Source organism: Palaemon carinicauda, chromosome 26 (genome assembly GCF_036898095.1).
Source record: "Palaemon carinicauda isolate YSFRI2023 chromosome 26, ASM3689809v2, whole genome shotgun sequence".
Lineage (NCBI taxonomy): Eukaryota > Metazoa > Arthropoda > Malacostraca > Decapoda > Palaemonidae > Palaemon > Palaemon carinicauda.
In genome coordinates this window covers 65,569,759-65,589,785 of record NC_090750.1, presented here as the reverse complement: position 1 = coordinate 65,589,785, position 20,027 = coordinate 65,569,759, and the positions used below count along the sequence as shown (strand labels likewise).

General features: G+C 46.8%; 2 protein-coding genes across 2 annotated transcripts in view; one reads left to right on the top strand and one right to left on the bottom strand.

Annotated features, from left to right (window-relative positions):
* Nucleotides 1–14,538, top strand: part of SA1 (stromal antigen) — a 156,283-nt gene extending 141,745 nt beyond the window's left edge. Inside the window, exon 26 of the mRNA XM_068349695.1 lies at nt 13,713–14,538. The gene's annotated coding sequence lies outside the window, so the exon portion shown is untranslated. The remainder of the gene's footprint in view (nt 1–13,712) is intronic.
* LOC137619566 (peptidyl-prolyl cis-trans isomerase NIMA-interacting 4) overlaps nt 3,288–20,027 on the bottom strand; it is a 56,726-nt gene continuing 39,986 nt past the window's right edge. Inside the window, exon 4 of the mRNA XM_068349698.1 lies at nt 3,288–3,609. The gene's annotated coding sequence lies outside the window, so the exon portion shown is untranslated. The remainder of the gene's footprint in view (nt 3,610–20,027) is intronic.

The following is a 20,027-nucleotide window of genomic DNA, read 5'->3' as shown; positions in this document are numbered from 1 at the left end:
GGTAGAGTCGTCTATTTCGCGGCCTTACGCCTATCGGACGGGGACCTTGACGGGACCCTTGGCTCATTCTACCCTCCTCGCCCGACGTTTCCTTCCTCCTCGAGGTCCTGGACGACGGGACGGGCTCTTCCGTGAAACAGTTCGACGGAGGTGCCCGTCCCCGTCTATCTCGATGGGGAGACCTGTCGAGGCTGCCCATCCTAAGAGACGGCTCCCTCCACTGAACGGATTGAGTGGCTCTAGGACAGGACTTAGGCCTACAAGACGAGGTCCTCCGCTCCTCGGCTGACTCTCTGGCGAGTCTCCTGCTCTCTTAGGTATCAAGCCTGAGGTCCTAGTTAGGTCCCTCAGCTTGTTGTCTGGGATCGAGACCCATTCTCCTCGAGGCCTTGGACGACGGGACGGGCTTGGACGACGGGACGGGCTCTTCCGTGAAATAGTTCGACGGAGGTGCCCGTCCCCGTCTTATCATCTCGATGGGGAGACCTGTTGAGGCTGCCCATCCTAGGAGACGGCTCCCTCCGCTGAGTGGATGGAGTGGCTCTAGGACGGGACTAGGCCTACAAGACGAGGTCCTCCGTCCATCGGCTGACTCTCTGGCGAGGCTCTTGGCTTGTATGGAGGGGAACGGGGACTTACCCTGTCCCGAGATCCTGTGGGAGACCGCAAGGGGAGTTCCTCCACACAGACCGATCTCTCTTCCTCCTGTGTCGTCTCCGACGTTCCTCGCTCGAAGGGCCCGATGAGTCTGACTTGCCTTCGTACTGCGACCTCATACCGGACTGTGGCTTCTTGGGGCTACGCCGTAATCCTGACGTAGATGGCAGACGAAAACTCTCTGGAACTGATGGCTTTGCCGGTAACCACGCCGTTGAACGAGCCATGAAGGGGAAGGACTAGCATAGGCCCTCCTCCATGTCCAGTGGGGACCTCAACGGCATCCTTGGTACATCCCAAGCCAGCAGATCCTTCCGTAGCTGACGAGCCTGCGGCCTCTACCCATGAATCTGGTGATAAAAAATAAAACATTATTAGGCAACATGGGGTCCTCCACCGAGAAGCGATCCCTACGAGAGAGAATCGCGTCCCTTGGACCCCCACACACTCATTTGTAGGAGCCTGATCTGCCCCGGACAAAGAAGACTCCCCCCACAACATCACTCCCTTGGAAAAGAGGCACCAACTTCTTACACTTCAAGGACTTACCTCGTCCCCTACTCTGGGTAGGGGAGAAGAATGCACTCTACCTGACCCCTCTCCTGCCGACTTCGCAGGGGAAGACAAGCTAGTTTCCCTAGGAGACCTCTTCGTGCCGCATTTCACCCATTGGACCTCGCTCCAATCGGCACATTCGGGACACGTGTCTGACGGCGAACAGGCTTTGACAAGAAAGCCCTACACGATTTCCCGGCTCTAGGCCCAGGACAACGGCGATCGTGCTCCATAGCACAACACAGAGATCGCTAGACCCAAGAATAAAGCAAAGGGAAAGCACTAAAACGCCAGTAAAAGCACAAAGGAACGATCATAAAAGAATACAGTTAAGGTACTAATCACTCGTGAAGGAATCGAGACCATGTGGTAACCACATGGTAGCGAGCACAAAGGGGGTCGCACAGAGAACTGAGGAGCGGTGTGTGTGAACACAACGTGACCAGAAAACATACTGCCTAGGTAGAGAGCGTCGCCACATGGCCGACCTCGAGCATTGCCCCAGGTCACGTTCTCTCCCGGTACCAGGTCACTTTAGAGATTGGTAGTAGGGTAAACTACGCAAAACTCTGGTCGTTAGAGAGGAGCCACCAGTGACTCCTAAGAAAGTGTTTCGTGGTAAGTATCTGTGTCGGAACAAACTAGAGTGCGGGGAGCAGTCACTCTCCCCCCAGCTCCACCTCTTTGATGTCTCACAGGATTATAATCCAGGAGAGGAGGTTCCCAGCCCCTATGTCCCGTCCCTTTTAGTCGCCTGTTACGACACGCCAGGATACGTTGGCACTATTCTAATTGTTTTTATGCCCCCGCGGCCACAGTTCAATATTAAGCCTTCATATTTCATTAGACATTATTGTGTTTAATTGTGGTTTTTTAAAGCATGTTTATATTTTATTTTTCAATTTCTTGATCATATCAATAATCAACCAATACTTTTGATTTACTTTCGGTTGGTATCAGCTGATCTCAAGGTCACACTGCCATATTACGCTTATGCGCACATATAGTACGAATAACACTGAATTATAATCAATATTACAACATTTCAGTTCAGTTAAATCTTCACATTTCTTTGAAAATTATTAAAAAATTCTTATATCATTATTCGATGTTTCGATTATGGGAATAGTAACGAATCGGAAGGAAATCACTTGATTTGCCTCTCGCCTTCCACCAGAAATATGAAGTCATCAGAATTTTTTTTTCTTAAATTTACGGTAAGTTTTACTAATCTCATTACTAATGATACAGACCACTAAAACACCTGATTTTGTTACTCGGTGTTTCGATGATTGGAATGCTGTAATAAGATTACTCGGTAACACAATGAAAGGAAATCATTCGGTTTGTCAGCGCGCTTCCGCCAGATACATGACGTCACAAGACACGAGACGTAAACTCTACGAAGAATGACTTGCAAAATATGTAAATTAATTTTCTTTTTTTCTTGCAAGAAATGAAAAGAAAATACTAACTTACCAAGCAAAAGTATTTCATTTTTATAATGTAAAAGGAAATATAATATTTTCAAGAAAATATTTGTCCTATTAGTATACTTTCTTTAGATAAATATCGATCTATTATCAGAGAATAAAAACTAGTGTACAGTCAAATTTAACCTTTGTAGTACTCATGACAACCGATACAGACCCACAAAATGCTTTGTATTTTTACTTAATATTTCGATAATGGGAATACTAACACTAATCGTTAGCCTATTGGAAGGAAATCGCTGTATTGCCCGGTTGATATCCGCCAGTGATACGACATGTCACCAGACATATAATATGAACTTGACAGATATTAAAACTTTTTTTAACATATTTTTTACTGAAAATAGATACTGTATATTAACAATGAAAGAAAATAATGATTTACCAAGATAAATAAGTTTTTTTATACAAGAAAATAGATTATTTTCAAGGAAATATTAGTCTTATTTCCGATAGACTTGTGACGTCATCACCCTGAAAAAATCGTCGTAAAGTCGAATCGTCATAAGTCGCATAGGTCGTAAGTCGATCACTACCTGTAGTCCTAAATTCCTTAACCTAAAAGGGCTTCAAAACTCATACTTCAAGTTACACTGATTTTATTAATTTGAAATGCCAAGTATTACAATATTTTATCAACAAAAATCAAATTTTATTTCAGCAACAGGCTAGATTATGACATTTGGAAAGGTTAAAGTTATTACTGAATTTACAGAAAAGAATGAATTATTGATTTTTTGGAGAGGGTTTGTAAGTGTTGTATTTTTGTTTTGTTTTTCAAGTGCTCTTGTATAGTGATGGAAATGGTAAATTTTCAGTTTAAATTACAATTGTAAAAAGAGTAATGATATTCAGGAATGCTTTAGTGCATGAGATGATAAACTGACACTTGAATATGATGTACCTGAAAATAATGAAATTTTCTCAGTAAATAATGTATAATTATAAAAGGAAATTGCACCCCATTACAATTAAAAAAGCCCAAAATAATATATATCAATAGTGGTAATTGCATGTATTTCTTTTTAACTTCCTTTTACCTGGTCTTAGTTTTTAAGGTACCAGCACATTTTAAAATTTGACATTATAACAAAATTATTCTTTTGTTACAAACACTTTTGTCATCAATGTTTTTTACGCATGTGCATGAAGCAATGTTTCATCATACTAAGAAGGGAATATGTTTTCAACAGGGATAAAACGGCCATTGAATTTCTTTAATGAGGTAGTCAATTACAGGTGGTGAGTAGCCCAACCCAATTCCTGTCAAAAAAACTTTACAGTACTTTCCTTAGACCACAGATGGTTTAAACTAAAAGTTTAATTTATATTTGTTCCAACACAGATACACACCTTTGCTATTTATAGGGTATTACTTTCGGCAACGCTGAAAACCAGCTGAGGGATAATTACCACATCCGCTAGTAAGCGGGAGGGGGTTGGGGTAGACTGGCTACCCCGCACACTCACACTTGTCGGTTGAGTAACCACTTTTACTTTTGACTTTGTTACTGTTCCTTTTTATTTTGTGTGTATCGGTGTGTTTGATTGTTGTCCCGCTATGCGGACATGTCCAGGTGTTGGGGGCCGTCGATGCGGTGCCTTCATGTCGTCCATGGAGACTGACCCTCCCCTTATGCTCGGCTTGCCGGGGACGTCAGTGTTCGTGGGACAACACCTGTTCTGACTGTAGGGAGTGGCCTGCCTCCCAGTGGGAGAGGTTTGCACGTAAGAAGAAGTCTAAGCGCGAATCTTCGCTTTCGGGGTCTTCCTCGAAATCGAAGAAATCGTGGGCTTCTGCTTCCTCTACGCCCAAATCTCTGCCCGAAGCTAATTCTCGACCAGGCCCTTCCAGGCCACGGCCAAGCAGTAGCGCAGGGCTTGTGACTCCAGGTCAACCCTGTGGGATAGGCGAGGTGGCGGCTCCCCTAGTGAGTCGGCTCCTTCCCTCTCCCCAGGAGCGCCTGTTCCTTTCCAGACCTTGTGTCTTTGTAGCCATCGCTGGGCGTCGACGGTCCCCTTCGAAGGAAGTTCTCCTCGAACTCCTCCGAAGGGGAGCAGAGAAGGCGGTCATCTCCTTCCTCTACGGAGGTTGATCCTCCTCTTGTGGGCGCAGGCGCTGTTGCCTGTCGGTCAGGCCGAGAGTCTGGTTCTGACGCCGAGGGGTCAGCTTACCTACAGGGCGGTGGCAGGGCTCTAGGGCAAGCTTCCCCTTCGGGGGAATATGTCTCTCGAAGATTGCCTCTTTACATCGGCAATCTCCATACACTTATGGTTCTCCTCCAGGGGTGAAACGAGAACCTTGTTATAAGCGTAGTTCTCCTTCGGGTGAGCTCTCCTCCTCTGCGGAGGCATTATCTATAGACCTCGATCAGTCTCCCCCTCGGGCGGAGTCTGTTGAACGTTCCTCTCCGGAGGTTCGTAGAATGAAGGGGTGGGTAACCCCTCTCCACCCCGGACGTTCTCCTCCTCGGGCTGTGAGGAAACTTCTTTTTGAACCTGCTGGTTCTCCTCACGTTGACCCTTCGGGGTCTCGTGACGATCACCCTCTGGGCTGGCGTGATCATGAGCCTTCGGGCTCTCGTCATGTTATTCCTGCGGGTTCTCATGACAGGAGGAGTCGTTCGGAGACTCCGTTGCACTGAACCTTCAGGCTCTCGCAGCTTCAAACCTTCGGGTTTCTGTTACGCTGAACCCTCGGGCTCTCGTAACAATGGTAACGTTGAACCTCCAGGTTCTCGTGCCATCAGTCACGTTGACCCTTCCGGGTCTTGTAACCTGAGTTACGCTGAACCCTTGGGCTCTCGTAACTTTAGTCGCGCTACCACTTCGGTTTCTCGTTGTGCCGACTCTTTTGGGTCTTGCAGCAGAGGCTACGTTGGGCCTTTGGTCTCTCGTACCTTTAGTCACGTGGACCCCTCCGGAGTCTCGTGACAAAGAAACTTCAGTTTCTCGTAGCATTGATCCTTCGGGTTCTCGTGACCATGGTCATTCTTTTTATGGCAGAGAGTTTTCAAACTCTCGTTGTGTTGATCGGTCGCGCTCACACAACACAAGCTATCGTGAACCTTCGGGTGAGAGTAGCAGTGAGTTCTCTCACCAACCTGAGAGCTCTCGTGCTCACGACCAAGTTGGTGCGCACGATCAACTTGTCGCGCGCAAAGAAAAGGGCGAACATGGCGTGCGAGTTCAACCTATGGTGCGCCATGCGCGCCACGAGCGCAAACAAGGTGTGCGCAATCAGGAAGGGCGCTCGCACGAGCACCCTTCCGCCTACCAACAGTTTGGTGCGCGAGCGTGCGACCATCTTGGTGCTCACAATCGGTCTCTCAAGCCTCTTAGGCCTCTACAGAGACAACAATTGCCTGCACGACCGAGCCCAGATCCTATCCCTAAGGGTAGGCCTGTGCCGATCTTGCCTGTAGGGAAGCCTCCCTCAGACAAGAGGGTTAGGAAACCTGCCCAGGTTCCTAAACCCAGGAAGCAGTGTTTTGCTAAGGCCCTCCACCTTAGTTCCTCAGGAGCCTGTGATCCCCCGTGGCTTAGCGCCTAATTCAATGTAATGCACCAAGCCATGAAAGGAGTCGTTCCCTGCTCCTAGTCCCTAGGTGACACACCTAGGATCCCTTCAACGCCTCCTCTCTTCCCAGGGTCCTCTCCTCCCTCCGACCCTAGGAGGAGTTTGGAAGATTCCGCGCATGCGGGTCCTTCTGGCAAGGAGAAACGGTCATCCCCTCGCAAAAGACCTCTGGAGGAGATTAGACAAGAACCTCAGGGTAGCCCCCTGCAGTTCAAGACGCTACAGGCCAAACCAAAGGGGAAAAGAAAAAGGATTCGTGCTTCGCCCCCAAGGAGGATAGGGTTACTTCCTATGGAGACTCCTTCCGTCCCTCACTGGTCGAGATAGTGCCTAAGGAGGCACGACCTGCGACTGGATGGGATTCACCCCATATGGCAGTGGACTTAAATTCCACCCGTAAGCCGACAGAGCCCTCTAGGCTCTTGTGGACAGAGGACCTACGACCTTGTGGAAGGGAATCGAAGGATTTGTTCACCATCTCCAAATATTCGGCCAGACTTCCTTCCTCACTGCCTCCCAGACAGCCGGAAGCGAGTACCTCCTCAGTTGTCTCCCTATCCCCACTCTATCCAGTTGCCGACTAAGACCCACTCCGTGCTCCTATAGATGAGAGCTCGGACGTGAAAGGGCAGAGCGATCTGGAGGACAACGCTCTTCCAGCAGCCGCTAGCCCTAAGCTTTCGGAAGATAAGAGGAAGGAGTTGGAACATGCCTTCTCGCAGGTCCTAGCCTGCATCCGTTCCATCAGTGGACTACCAGATCCATCGGCAGCCCCTCTGGATGGAAAGGAAACGGTCCTTAACCGGTTCTACGGTACTCAGAAACCTCAGAGGACCAGTGCAGCTTTGCCATGGTCAAAGAGGTTGAAGAGTGCCAAACAGAAGGCAGTGTCCCAGGCAACTGGGTCCACCACCTCTCTCCGCTCCAGCTCGTCCTCCAAGCTCCTACCTCCATGTGTGTTTCAGAGGAGGTACTACGAGATCCTCGAGGAATCTCTTCCAACGCTGCCTCTCGACCACTCTATAGAGGCACTCTCGAAGGCCACACCCCTCGAGAAACTTACGCGACTTCCATTCTCCTTTTCGGCCTCTGAAATCCTGAACCGGGAGGTGGCGGCGAAGTACGCCATGCAGGCTACTTCGTGGCTTGACTTCTGGTTAGGATCTTTAGGACAACTGATGCGGTCTAAGGACCTGTCTTGGGAGTCCTCCAGGAAGTCTTTGGAGACTTTCCTATTGCCTGGTACTCGGGGCATCGAGTTCCTCTTCCATCAGGTAGTGAACCTTTGTGCCAACACTATCCTGAAGAGGAGAGATGCCATCATAGGCAAGTTCCATAGACATCTCCCTCAGGCCGAAGTAGCGAGACTGAGAAATGGTCCTTTCGAGGGCAATTCTTAGTTCAATCATGCCGAGCGGGTCGCAGAGAGATGGAGCAAGTCCAGCCAGGACTCCCTCATCCAAAAGGTCTAAACAGTTCGACCTTACCCCTCTCAGCCACAGCGGAAAGCACAACAAAACCCGCAACTGAAAAGGGCTAAAGACCCAAAATAGCAGGGTAAAAAGCATGCGAAGCAGGCCTTTTCACAGCAAAAAAGTCCTTTCGTGGAGGAAAGGGTAAGAAGGGATCCGTTCGAGGCCGGTCCTAATAGGACAGCCAATCCTCCCATTTGCCCACCTGTGGGGGGATGCCTGCAAAGCTGCTGGCAGAGGTGGCTTCACCGGGGGGCCTAACCCTTGACGGGCGAGGCGATTCGTTCAGGGTATCGTATCCCGTTCATGCTCTCTCTCCCTCCACTGACTCTAGTGCCAATTCCATCAAACTCCTGTGCGAAGGGATCCGCACGGGAGTTTGCCCTCAGGACAGAAGTCCAGTCCATGTTGGAGAAGGAAGCTCTCCAGGAGGTCCTCGACGGGTCCCCAGGCTTTTACTGTCTAATCTTTCTTATTGACTTATGAAACGGCATCTGGAGACTGGAGACCAGTCATCGACCTCTCGGCCCTGAACAGGTTTGTCGAACAGACACCTTTTAGGATGGAGACGGCCGACACAGTGAGACGAGTGATAAGACCTCAGGACTTTATGTGCACTCTAGATCTAAAGGACGCACATTTCCAGATCCCAATTCACAAGTCTTCCAGGAAGTATCTGAGATTCATGTTCAATTGGAAGCATTACCAGTTCAGGGATGTGTGTTTCGGTCTTTCCACAGCACCCCCGGTATTAAAGAGAGTATTCGCCCTAGTATCATCTTGGGCTCACAAGTCGGCATACGTCTCCTAAGATACATGAACGACTGGCTGATTCTGACAGACTCGGAGGAGGCCCTTCTCCGCCACCAAGACAAGCTTCTAAGGTTTTGCCAGGATCTGGGGATCGTGGTAAGTCTTGAGAAGTCTCACCTGCTCCCCTCTCAAGAACTGGTATACCTAGGCATGCGATTAGACACCCTTAGGCATGAAGCATTTCCATCAGACGAAAGAATCCAGAGACTGAGGGAGATAGCACAGGTATTCCTCAGTTGGGAAGAGCTCCCGGCACAGTATTGGCTTCGCCTTCTCGGTCACCTCTCTTCCCTGACCCAACTGGTCCCCAACAGTCGCCTCAGGATTAGATCCCTCCAGTGGCGACTAAAATCCCAGTGAAACCAACACTTCGATTCCCGAGATCACCTAGTCGGCATAGGGCTAGGAGGAACAGTTGGACCTCAGGTGGTGGCTGGCGGAGCCGAACCTCTGCAAAGGGGTTGATCTTCTTGACTCTCCCCCGGAATTGATGCTTTTTTTGGATGCATCAAAAGAAGGGTGGGGGCTCATGTGCTGCACCAGCACATAAATCTCTTGGAGATGAGGGCAGTCTTTCTAGCCCTCAAAAAGTTCCACCAGGTCCTGGCGGGGCACTCCGTGGTGTTGATGAGCGACAACACCGCAGTAGTAGCTCATCTAAGCAAACAGGGCGGTACCTTTTCGCAGCAGCTGTGTCATCTTGCAGTAGAGAAGTGACAGATGGGCAGAGGACAACTTAGTGACTCTATCAGCTAGCTTCATTCCGGGCAAGCATAATGTGGTAGAGGGCAAGGTGAGCAGAGCAACTCAGATAGTTGGCACCGAGTGGTCTATGAATCCTCTGATAACCAACAAAGTCCTGACTTTGTGGGGTTCCCTGACTGTGGATCTGTTTTCAACAGGCCTGAATTTCAGGCTCCCGTTGTACTGCTCCCCAGTCCCAGATCCCCTAGCGCTTTGGCAAGATGCTTTCCAACAACGGTGGATAAAACCTGGACGCTTACGCGTTTCCCCGTTCTCTCTGATGAGAAAAGTCCTCAACCAGGTACGAGCAAACAACAACATGCTAATGACCCTCATAGCTCCGCTATGGCATCAAGCAGAATAGTTCCCGTACCTTCTACATCTCCTCACGAAGATCCCGAGGGAGCTCCCTCAACAGCACGTCCTCCTCAAACAACCACATGCCAACATCTTCCACAAAGCCGTAGCTTCGCTTTGACTTCACCCTGGAGACTATTCAGCACCTCCTCACACAGAGGCTTTTCGCAACCAGTTGCAAAAAGAATGGCTGGACACTTCAGGAGATCCTCAGAGGTAGTTAACCAGGCAAAGTGGTTAGTTTTCTGTATTTGGTGTCATCGAAGGGGTATCTCTGTTCCAACTATAGCGGAGTTTCTTGTATACCTTCGGGAAGAAATGCTTCTCTCGGTCTCAACAAAGGCTACCGCTCAGCCTTGAGTCTCTCCTTTAGACTGAAAGGAGTCGAACTTCATGGTATATCTGCTGATGTCTCTCCCACTCTAGGAGATGGGGGGAAGTAATCCTCAACTATGTCTTTGAGTTTGTAGCCAAGACTCGAGGTTCGGCCCATTTCAGATAGTCTTCGTTCTGTAACTAAAGATCCAGACCAACTGTTACTATGTCCAGTAAGGAGTCTGAGGTGTTACTTAAAAAGAATAGCAAAAGCTCGCCCCCGTCTACAAGCACTTTCTGTCAGCACGGGGAAGGTCAAGAGGAGGGTCACGAGGAATACTATTTCCACCTGGATAAGGAAAGTATTCTAGTACGCTCTATATCCAGACCCTCCTCTGTCCAACCGACCCAGAGCTCATGACGTCAGAGGTATTGCAACGTCTCTGGCGTTTAAAAAGAATTTTTCTGAGCGGGGTAGCCAGTCTACCCCAACCCCCTCCCGCTAACTAGCGGATGGGGTAATTATCCCATACTAAAATTGTCTTGGCTGGTTTTCAGCATTGCCAAAAATAATACCCTATAAATAGCTCCAGGTTTGTGTTAGGAAAAATACAAATCATTTCCAAATTTGTTATTATTCTCTTCTACTCTCCCAATGCGTGCTGGCTTCATCTATCATAATGGAGACGAAGAAAGATGTTCATAAATGCAAAGGGAGAAGCTTTTGCTGTAACAGATTCATGGCCAAAGTCGATCCATTCTCTCTCTGATTGGCTGCAGTGGATCGATGCCTCCTAATCAGTGGCAGGCAATTGCTTTGTGGAAGAAAATAAGCCTACAGACTGATGTTATCCTTGGCAACAGCCAAGAGCTATGAAGCTCTTGCATCTCCCTACTGAAGATTCTACATATAACTACTCGTTTCTGTTCCCAGGTAGTATGTCAGATCCTAGGTCTACATTGGCAATTTTTTCAGGGATTGATGGCATGAGGAGTTCCCATAAAGAACTTAGCACTCCATCACACACGCTGAAACTCTCCTTTTGCTGTTCAGAGCAGTGTCAACGAGTTTGACTTGAAGTAGGTGTTGCTTTCTTTAGATCTATCCTTATTGAAAGAGCTGGTAATAAAGGTTACTATGCCTATGAGTTAAACCCCTCGTGCCAGTGACTGCGAGGCCCAAGAGAGTCCCCACTAAAACTGAAGTTGGTGTCTGCGAAATTCAAACAGAGAGAAGCCTCTAGTGCTTGTACCTGTACTTTTGACTCCAGTGCCAGTGAGACCACTTTCTGAGAGACCCAAACAGGTGTACCCTGTCCTTGCCACTGTGCCTGTGACCCCTTCTCCAAGGCCAGTGCCAGTGACCGTGCCTCCTGTTCTAATTGTGGCAGTGACCCTTATCGTTACATTTCCCGTAGGTTAAGCACATGTACCCCCATGAAAGATATCTCGCCCTTAGAAGTGGGCACGTTCACCAGCTTGCCCAAATGAACATTCTCTCATACTAGGAACATGGAAGGCTGTGATTTTTGTTGAGGAAACAATCACATTCCTTGAGACATTCACAACCATTGGTTCACGTGTGTTTGCCGATTAAGGTGAAATCTGACAATCTATCAAAATATTATCTCTTGTCACCCCCAAAGGCATAGGGGTACAAAACCTTAGGAATCTTGATCTACAAAGACCAAGCCAGCCCGCTCTCAAGTCTGACTCTCTGGTCCTTTAGCTTCTAAACAGAAACACTGCGGGTCAGACCTATCCTCTCCTATGAGCGACATCCCACAGTAAGTTTTTCCCAGAAGAAGAATAGGTCCAACCAAGATGTCCAGCGATCCGAGAGAACTTTTTTGTGCTCCGGAGATCGAAATTCCGTTGCAGCCATGTTGCCTGTCTCCGAGCATTGGAAGTCCAAGCTGAAGCCTGTGGCTCAATATCGATTTCAGTCATGGGATAAGTCTGAGGGATGGGATCGGTCAGTCTCACGAAACACAAAGGAAGTTCATCGGGGGAGATCTCTGCCTCAAGCAGTCAGAAGAAGAGACAGGTGACAAAGACACTGCCTAGATCCCTTCTCCCGTGAAATTGACCAAGTTTGGTCGTTGGTTAAGAAAAGTCTCGCTCCAGAGGGACGGAGGAATCATCTCTTATTCCTGTCAATGCTACTTCTTGAGAGATAAAATCAATCTCAGGCCTTTCCCTTTGATGCGGGAGCCCTCCCAGTGGAGATGGAGAACCTAGTCAGAGTTAACCTTCCTAAGAATTCTTTCATTTATTGGTGTTAAATAATCTCGGAGAGGTAGCCACGGAACCTATCAAAGATGGGATAATGAATACCTATCAACAGTTTGGCAGCCCTCAAGCCTCCAAGCCTGTTCTTGCGATTTCATGGTCAGTGCTTGGGCAGAATTCACTTGAGTAAATTCACAGGTCACTGAACCTATGAATTCACTTCAATTGAGTAGATCCACCAAGCTCCTGCCTCCAGCCCTTTCTCAACAGCCATGGTTTTACGTTCCAGAGGAGGATGTTCCGTCACCTATTTCAATACGATCCAGCAATGATGGTTCTGACCACAGGCACAACATTAGATAGGTTGAAGTACTGTACTTGGAAAATGATTGTGGGGCAGTTTGTGAGTGTCCAGATCGTGGAATCTCTGGAAAGCTTTGACCGTTTGGTGATCGTGCTCATGGATGAACATCTTTCCGGTGGTCCTTATACAATTTATCTGCGCGTGGGGGGGTAACTCCTCCGAAGCCGACGAATGCATCCAACGATCAGCCTTCTACGCGTGGGGAAGGTGTTCATAGCTCGTCCATGACACGTTCAGCATCAGAGGTCTTGGGGGGCAACTTTCTTTGCTTGTCTGGTGGTATTCCTACGCAAGGACATACTAAAGCATCTCAGGGCAGGTGAGGGACTGGAGCGTAAATCGTCGCCCTTATCAGTAGCAAATCCCTTGGAACACTTAATACTTGGAGGCAAGGGCCTTAGCCCTTGGGCCTCATACCTCAATGCTTACCATGTGGTAAGGTCTTGGTATGTTAGTCCCAGAAAACTGTATAGAGGAGCCTAGAGACTTCTCCAGATCAGATGTGCTGTGCTTCGCTTAACTCCTCCTCTTCCCATGGGGAAGCAGCTCCTCAGCAGGGGCAGAAGACGAAGCACGAAGAAATGAAACATGAGACGTAGCTACAATGCCCCTTTCACCACGGTCAAGAAATTTGCAGCAGATGGACCCTGGGCAACCAGTACCGGCTCGTCTGCAACAACACTGGAGACGTCCAAAGGTATCACTCCACCACTCTCCTCTGCAGGCAAGATGGGAGCCACAACAGGACAGGAAGAGTAATGCAACTTAACAGTAACAAACTTCTAGTTTCCCCGTTGACAGGGTGCTATCTATTATATTAAGGGCAAGCCACAGCACGTCCAGGTCCTTGTAAGGGCTGTCAATAGATACAATACATTGAAAAGTAATGGTTTAGATTGAAATAATGCCTTGTTTGTATTAAGAAATTTTTTTTTAGATTTTTTTAAATGTAATTTTTTGTTAATTTTATGTATTAGTCTCTCACTAGAGGTCATACTGTCTCATGAGGGCTGTCAACAGATAAATTTGAAAATTTAACGGTTTACATTGAAATAATTCCTGTATTAAAATTTTTTATATTATATTCTCATATGACATGTTGTATTGTCTTACAAGTCCTTGTATTCCAGGTTGGCACGATGCCCTATACTGAGCGGGGTTGCAAAAATGAGGCATTTGAGAAACTCATGGACTAATCAATACCAGCAGTCATCTGTTAACTCTAATGTACTAGTAAAGATAGTATATTTCATTTAGCTATAACGACCGGCCTATCTTTGTGAATTATAAGGGACAATTTGAGTGATTATGAATTTGTCCCCACAACAATGAGTGACCCTCGGGTGGTAACTGGATTGAGGTGTTAGCTCCAAACTAGGTTTGTGATCATGTTTTTCATTGAGAACAGATTCCTCATATAGCAGCATAACAGTTTGATGTCCAATGGCAATACATTGGTACAATTAAAGCTGCTTTGAATCATGTTGGATCCAGACCCAGTTTGTATTTTATGCATTGACCTGAGGCATGAACAAAATAGTTTTTTTAATAAGTAAAGTCAAAGGTATGACATTTATCCTGTTTTTTTAAGTAAAGTCAAAGGTATGACAGTTATCCTGTTAAGTTTTAATGGGAATGTGTAAATGTACCAGATTGGTTTTCTGGTCAGTTAGATGCAGTAAGCCATACTGAACTAAGGCTATTTTATGATGTGCACACTACTATCAATATTATTAGTTAGTATGACTAAATTTTGTTAAATGTAACTTTACTTACTGTTTTTCTTTTTTATTTGTGAAGCTGCTCTTTTGCAACTTATCTTTGTCTTGCACATTAACTTTGAATACTGAATTTTCATGTGTGTCGGTTATTTTTATACAACCTTTTTTATTTGGATAATAATTGTTTGCATACCAATCCCATTGTAGAAGCAATCTGTATTTCTTTTTCTCCATAATATGACTAAATTTTTTGTCTTAATAAATATTTTTTTATGATTTACTTGGCTTTTCCTTTAGCAACCTCCTGACTTGTTGCTCACCACTTAAGTAGTGTTCTTGTAGCAAAGAAAATTCAAAATACTGAAATACTTCAAAACAACCAAGAAAAATCTTACCCGAAATTCAAGCTGTATAACCTTATGTGAAATATTTTCGCAGAAAAATTCACCTGAAGCTCTCAATTGCTCATAGGGTTCCCTTGCCCAGACTTCCCCCCGCAAGGGATAACGTTGAACTGTCTGTGCCCATCTATTCAAATAATTCCACTGACGGAAGGGCAGGGGGTCTCCTTTTTCTTCCCACCTCCGACAGACATCTCGCCTGTCGGAGGAGGAAGGAAAACATTGAGCAGCAGCCTCGAAACACAAAGATGGGAGAAAAGAGCCTGCGAACTTCTTGGGCATCAGTTTGCTTGTACCGAAAACAAATTCTGAAGATTCCCTCTTTGACTTCTGCTGCTTGGCAAACTTGGCCCACAGCTAACAGGAATGGCCCTTGCAGCAGCTACAAAGTTCATGGTGGTCAACTTCACCCTTTGTCTGATCAAGGAGCAGATATAATAAACTGAAAAAAATTCAGAACAATTAGAAGTTTCTAACTAAATTGTCGGGAAATACTTAAGTCTGTACTCGACAGCAGCTAAAGTCAAATTGAAGGTGAGCACTACCTGCTGAGTAGGCGGAGCTTCACTGACACCCAACGACCAGCTGTGTTTACCTCGTTAAAAGCTTATTATTATTATTATTATTATTATTACTAGTTAAACTACAACCCTAGTTGGAAAAGCAATCTTCACCCCGAATAGATTTAATGGTTCGATGTAAGGGGGAAGAGTGGCAAAAGAAAGGGGTGTCTTTCTAGGTACCCAGTGGATCTCCTTCCCTACTGCTACTGCGACGCCATTTCTATTCTTGCCATTAAGCGGAAATGGCTACAGATAAAGTAATTTTGGGAGGGATCAGCAAAAGGGTGGGTTCCATCAGGACGACATGGCCCTCTCACCCAAAAATAGATTTTTCACTTTGATCAAAATCCGTTTTTTTGGGCTGAGGCCATGTCGTGCTGATGGAAGTATACTAGAGAATAATATTGAAATTACTATTACAGTAGTTGTGGATTTGTGTACGTGCCTTCTATCTTGAATAGATTCTCATTATCTGGTCTACTAGACCTGTATGTGAAAATCCACGTATCTGATCCAGCATACAACACATCGAACACATATTTTCTCATGTAGAAAAAATATACAAAATACATTATCAAAATAATGCCACTCAATGGAAGATGTGAAAACCAAATCTATCTGACATCGTCAGATATTCGGAAATGCATAAGACACCGTAACGCAAATGTTCACTCGGCACTGGTGTATTGATCAGATATGCACCTACTCAGAAAAGTGCGTCAAACATAGTTGTGGTCTGCACAAGTGGGTACATATACCCACGCACCCGAAGCACTGTAAAGTCTCAAAACAGTCCACTGTTCATCGCAGCACTAGACGCCAGGTTTAATTACACTACCGGCCACCCCCCCCACAAAATGTTTTATCTTTTGTACTTGATTCGAGTAATGTTTGTAGAAGACCCTGGATGACTTTCACCCAGTGTACGAGTGGAGTTTCTCAAAGTCCATATGCTGAAAGAAGTTCAACGATGAAGCAACTTTCCTCGGATTGTGACCCGCGGGTGTACTGTCAGGATCCGCCCTGCGAATGAAGTAGGTGAGCATCGCTCTTAGTTGATTTAAAGATAGGTTCGATCCTGAGGTTTTGCCTCTGAAGAGCTGTCCTCCCTTGAAATTTAAAGTTCTTCGAAGATAGACCTTAAGACACTACTGGGCACAGAGAGCCATCTTCCTTTAATGGGCAGATTCTCCAAGGACCCCACCTCTTGATGGGTAGCTCGTTCTTAGCGAGAAAGGCAGGATCGGGAAATAAATTCAGTTTTGAGTCCAGAAACTGAATATGGGCTTCGTTTCTAGATAAGGCCACTATTTCGCTAACTCTAGCCCCTGAGGCTATTGTGAACAGAAAGATAACTTTCAGTGTCAAATCCTTTAGAGTTCAGTTTTCATTATCCAGGTTCGAAGCATAGTGCAAGACTTTGTCCAAAGACCACGTGATGGGTTTTGGTGGGGGTGCAGGTTTGAGTCTAGCACATGCTTTTGGAATCTTATTAAAGGTTTCACCTGAGAGGTCCACTTCGAAAGCATACAGAAGTGGTCTAGCCAGGGCCGACTTACAAGAAGTAATTGTAGTAGAGGCCAGGCCTTGTTCGTGGAGGTGTATGAAGAATGCAAGACAGAAATCTATCGATATTTCTGTCGGTTTCCTTTCTTTCACAAAGGTCACCCATTTCTTCCCTGACGATTCGTACTGTCTCCTAGTAGAACATGACTTGTACTCTTCGATGAAGTCAACTTTATCTCTTGAGATTGCGAACCTTTTGCTCGCCGCTAGGGCGAGAAAATCATGAGATGTAGGTTGTTGGTTCTCGAGGATGAAGTGTAGACAGTCGACTTCTGGATCGGTTGGGACAGCACTGGATTTGGCAGTGGAAACAGCTTCAAATTCCATTCTAGGACTAGAGGAAACCAATTGCTCTTGGGCCACTTGGGGGCTACCACCGCTGCCGTCCCTCTGGAGGATCTTAGCTTGTTGAGGACTTTTAGCAGGAGATTGGTTGGTGGAAACAGGTAAATATAATTCGATCTGTTCCAGTCTAGAGACATGGTATCCATCGCTTCTGCTTGAGGGTCCAGGTAAGGGGTTACGTAACGAGATAGTTTCTTGTTGTTGTTTGTTGCGAAGAGGTCGATCTGCAGTTCTGGGACTTTTCTTGTTGTCGCTCGTTGCGAAGAGGTCGATCCGCAGTTCTGGGACTTTTCCTAAGATGAAAGAGAATGAGTCTGAGTCCAAAGACCATTCTGTCTCTATAGGGTTTCACCTGCATAGAGCGTCTGCCGTCACATTGCGGAACCCTTATAGATGAACTGCTGATAAGTGCCATCTCTTCTTCCTTGCCAGGTAGAAGATGGCTAACATCACGTGATTGATGTGGGGTGATCTCGAGCTTTTTCGATTTAGACACTTTACTATCACCTCGTTGTCCAGGACCAACCTGATGTGGGTTGATCTGTGAGGAGATAAGTCTCTTCAATGTCAGGAACACTGCCATAGCTTCCAAAATGTTGATATGAAATCTTTTGAACTGGCGTGACTAAATCTCTTGCACCTTCCTGTCGTGAGAATGACCTCTCCATCCTTCCAAGGAGCCATCCGTATGGATCACTTCCGAAGGTTGTGGTGGTTGCAGGGGAACTATCCGCACTAGACTCTTGACTGTGGACCACGGCTTTAATTGTCTGCGCAACAAGGCTAGAGTCAACCTTAGTTGATCCCTTCAAGCATTCGATGCGTATTTCCTCCAGACTCCTGATGCATCTTTTAAACGAGCCTTTAGCACTGGGTCTGTCACTGCTGCGAAGTGTAGAGAGCGCAAGAGTCCTATTGGCGTTCTGAAATCCTTTTGTAACGGATTAGTCTCCTGACAGATCCCGCTATCTCTATCCTCTTCTTGGATGGAATGGTGAGGTGGTGTGACTTTAAGTTCCACTGGATTCCCAACCCCTGGAACTGTTGAGCTGGAGTGAGACGAGACTTCTTGCGGATGATTTTGAAGCCTAAGTGTTCTAGAAACTGGATCACTTTTTGAGCTGCCTGCAGACGAGTAATCTTGGATGCTGCCCATACCAACCAATCGTCTAAGTAAGCTACCACTTGAACACCTTCGGTGCGTAGCTGTTGAACGACTGTGTCTGCTAGCTTGGTGAATATCCTTGGGGCTGTGTCAAGGAGAAGAGGCGACTCATTGGGAGATGCCAGTAAGCATCTACCAGGTCTATTGAGACCGTGAACGCTCCTTTTGGCAGAAGGGTCCTCATGTGTTGCAAAGTAAGCATCCGGAACTTGTTCTCGGTGAACTTGTTGAGTGGAGGCAAGTCTAGAATCACTGAGTTTGTCTGAGTCTTTCTTCAGAACACAAAACAGCCTTCCCTGGAACTTGATGGACTTCGTTTTCCTTATCTCCTTCTAGGTCAAGAGTTCTGAGATATATTCTTCTAACAGGGGGTGGAGTGTTGGAAGAATTCTGGAAAACGGGGTGGAGTTTTGCTTCATTTTCACCGGACTCCATTCGTAATTAGGCTGTGGGATCCCGAAAACGATGGAGTCTGCCCCCTCCTGAAACCCCTCATTGCTTGGGGGTCCTGCAAATTTTCCTCCACGACCACATCCTCCTCAGCCCTGAGAGAAGTTACCTCTTGGAGAACTTCTCCTAGAACCTCCTCCTTTCTGGCTGAACCGAAAGGAAGTCGACTGCCTCTCAAAGGTAGGGTTACACGATGGCGACTGAGTTACTAGCTGCTGAGGGACCATCTGGAAGGTGGTCTGAGGCATTGTGGTCATGGTCATGGCTGGGACTTGCACAGGTCTCTACAGTCTCCTTGCCCTCTTGCTCTTGGGTTGGGGCCTCCTTCCATAGAAGATTTCCTCTGAGGACATGCCCCATTTTTGGAGAAGGATCCTGTTCTCCGTCGCTGCCTTCGCAATGCCCTCTTGGACCAGATCCTGTGGAAAGAGGTCTTTACCCCAGATATTCGAGGTAATCAACTTCCTTGGTTCGTGCCGGATGGTCGCTGCCGCAAGGACAAACTCCCTGCCAATTCTCCTCGCCCTGAGGATAATGTAAAAGTCCTTCACAAGGGTACCCATTTGAGACTTGGCTAGGAAAAGGAAGATTTCCGGGGCATTATGCTTGCTCACACTTAGTTCCAAGCAGTTCTGATGAGAGAGGGAGGCCCCAAGGCTTTCCTTCAACTCCTGTTCCTTCTTCAGAAGATGGTCTGGTAGCTTAGAAAGGTTCTCGTTGAACTGCTGTCCTGCGATCTCCGGGTCTAGTTTGGAGACGGAGAAGGTTAGGTGGACATCCTTCCACTTTCCTTCATTGGTAGGCAGTGCGAGGAAGAATGGCTTGCATTCTTCCAAAGTTGGGCAGGGATTTCCCTCGTCGGCAGCTTTGACGACAGAGTTGAATGCTTTCTTTGTAAAGGGAAATGAGATCGAGGAAGGGGCAAGAAAGGTAGTATGTTTCTTGCTCAGTGCTGACACTTTAGAATTCGAATATTCAGCTTCCTTCAGGGAGAAGGATGGCCTGCGCCTTATCGTGTTCACACGATAACTTCCTTAGGGACCGTTTCTTCTCGGGTCGAACTTTCGTCCCGCAGTCTTACATAGCACTCGGGATAAGCAGGGAAATTAGGCCAGAACTTGAGGTCTTCAACCGGCCTGGCTCCCAGCTTCTCGGAAACAAATAGTTTCCCATCCATCATGAGCATGTGCTCCGCGTACCTCCAGGGATTGGATTCGGAGCAATGAGTGAGATC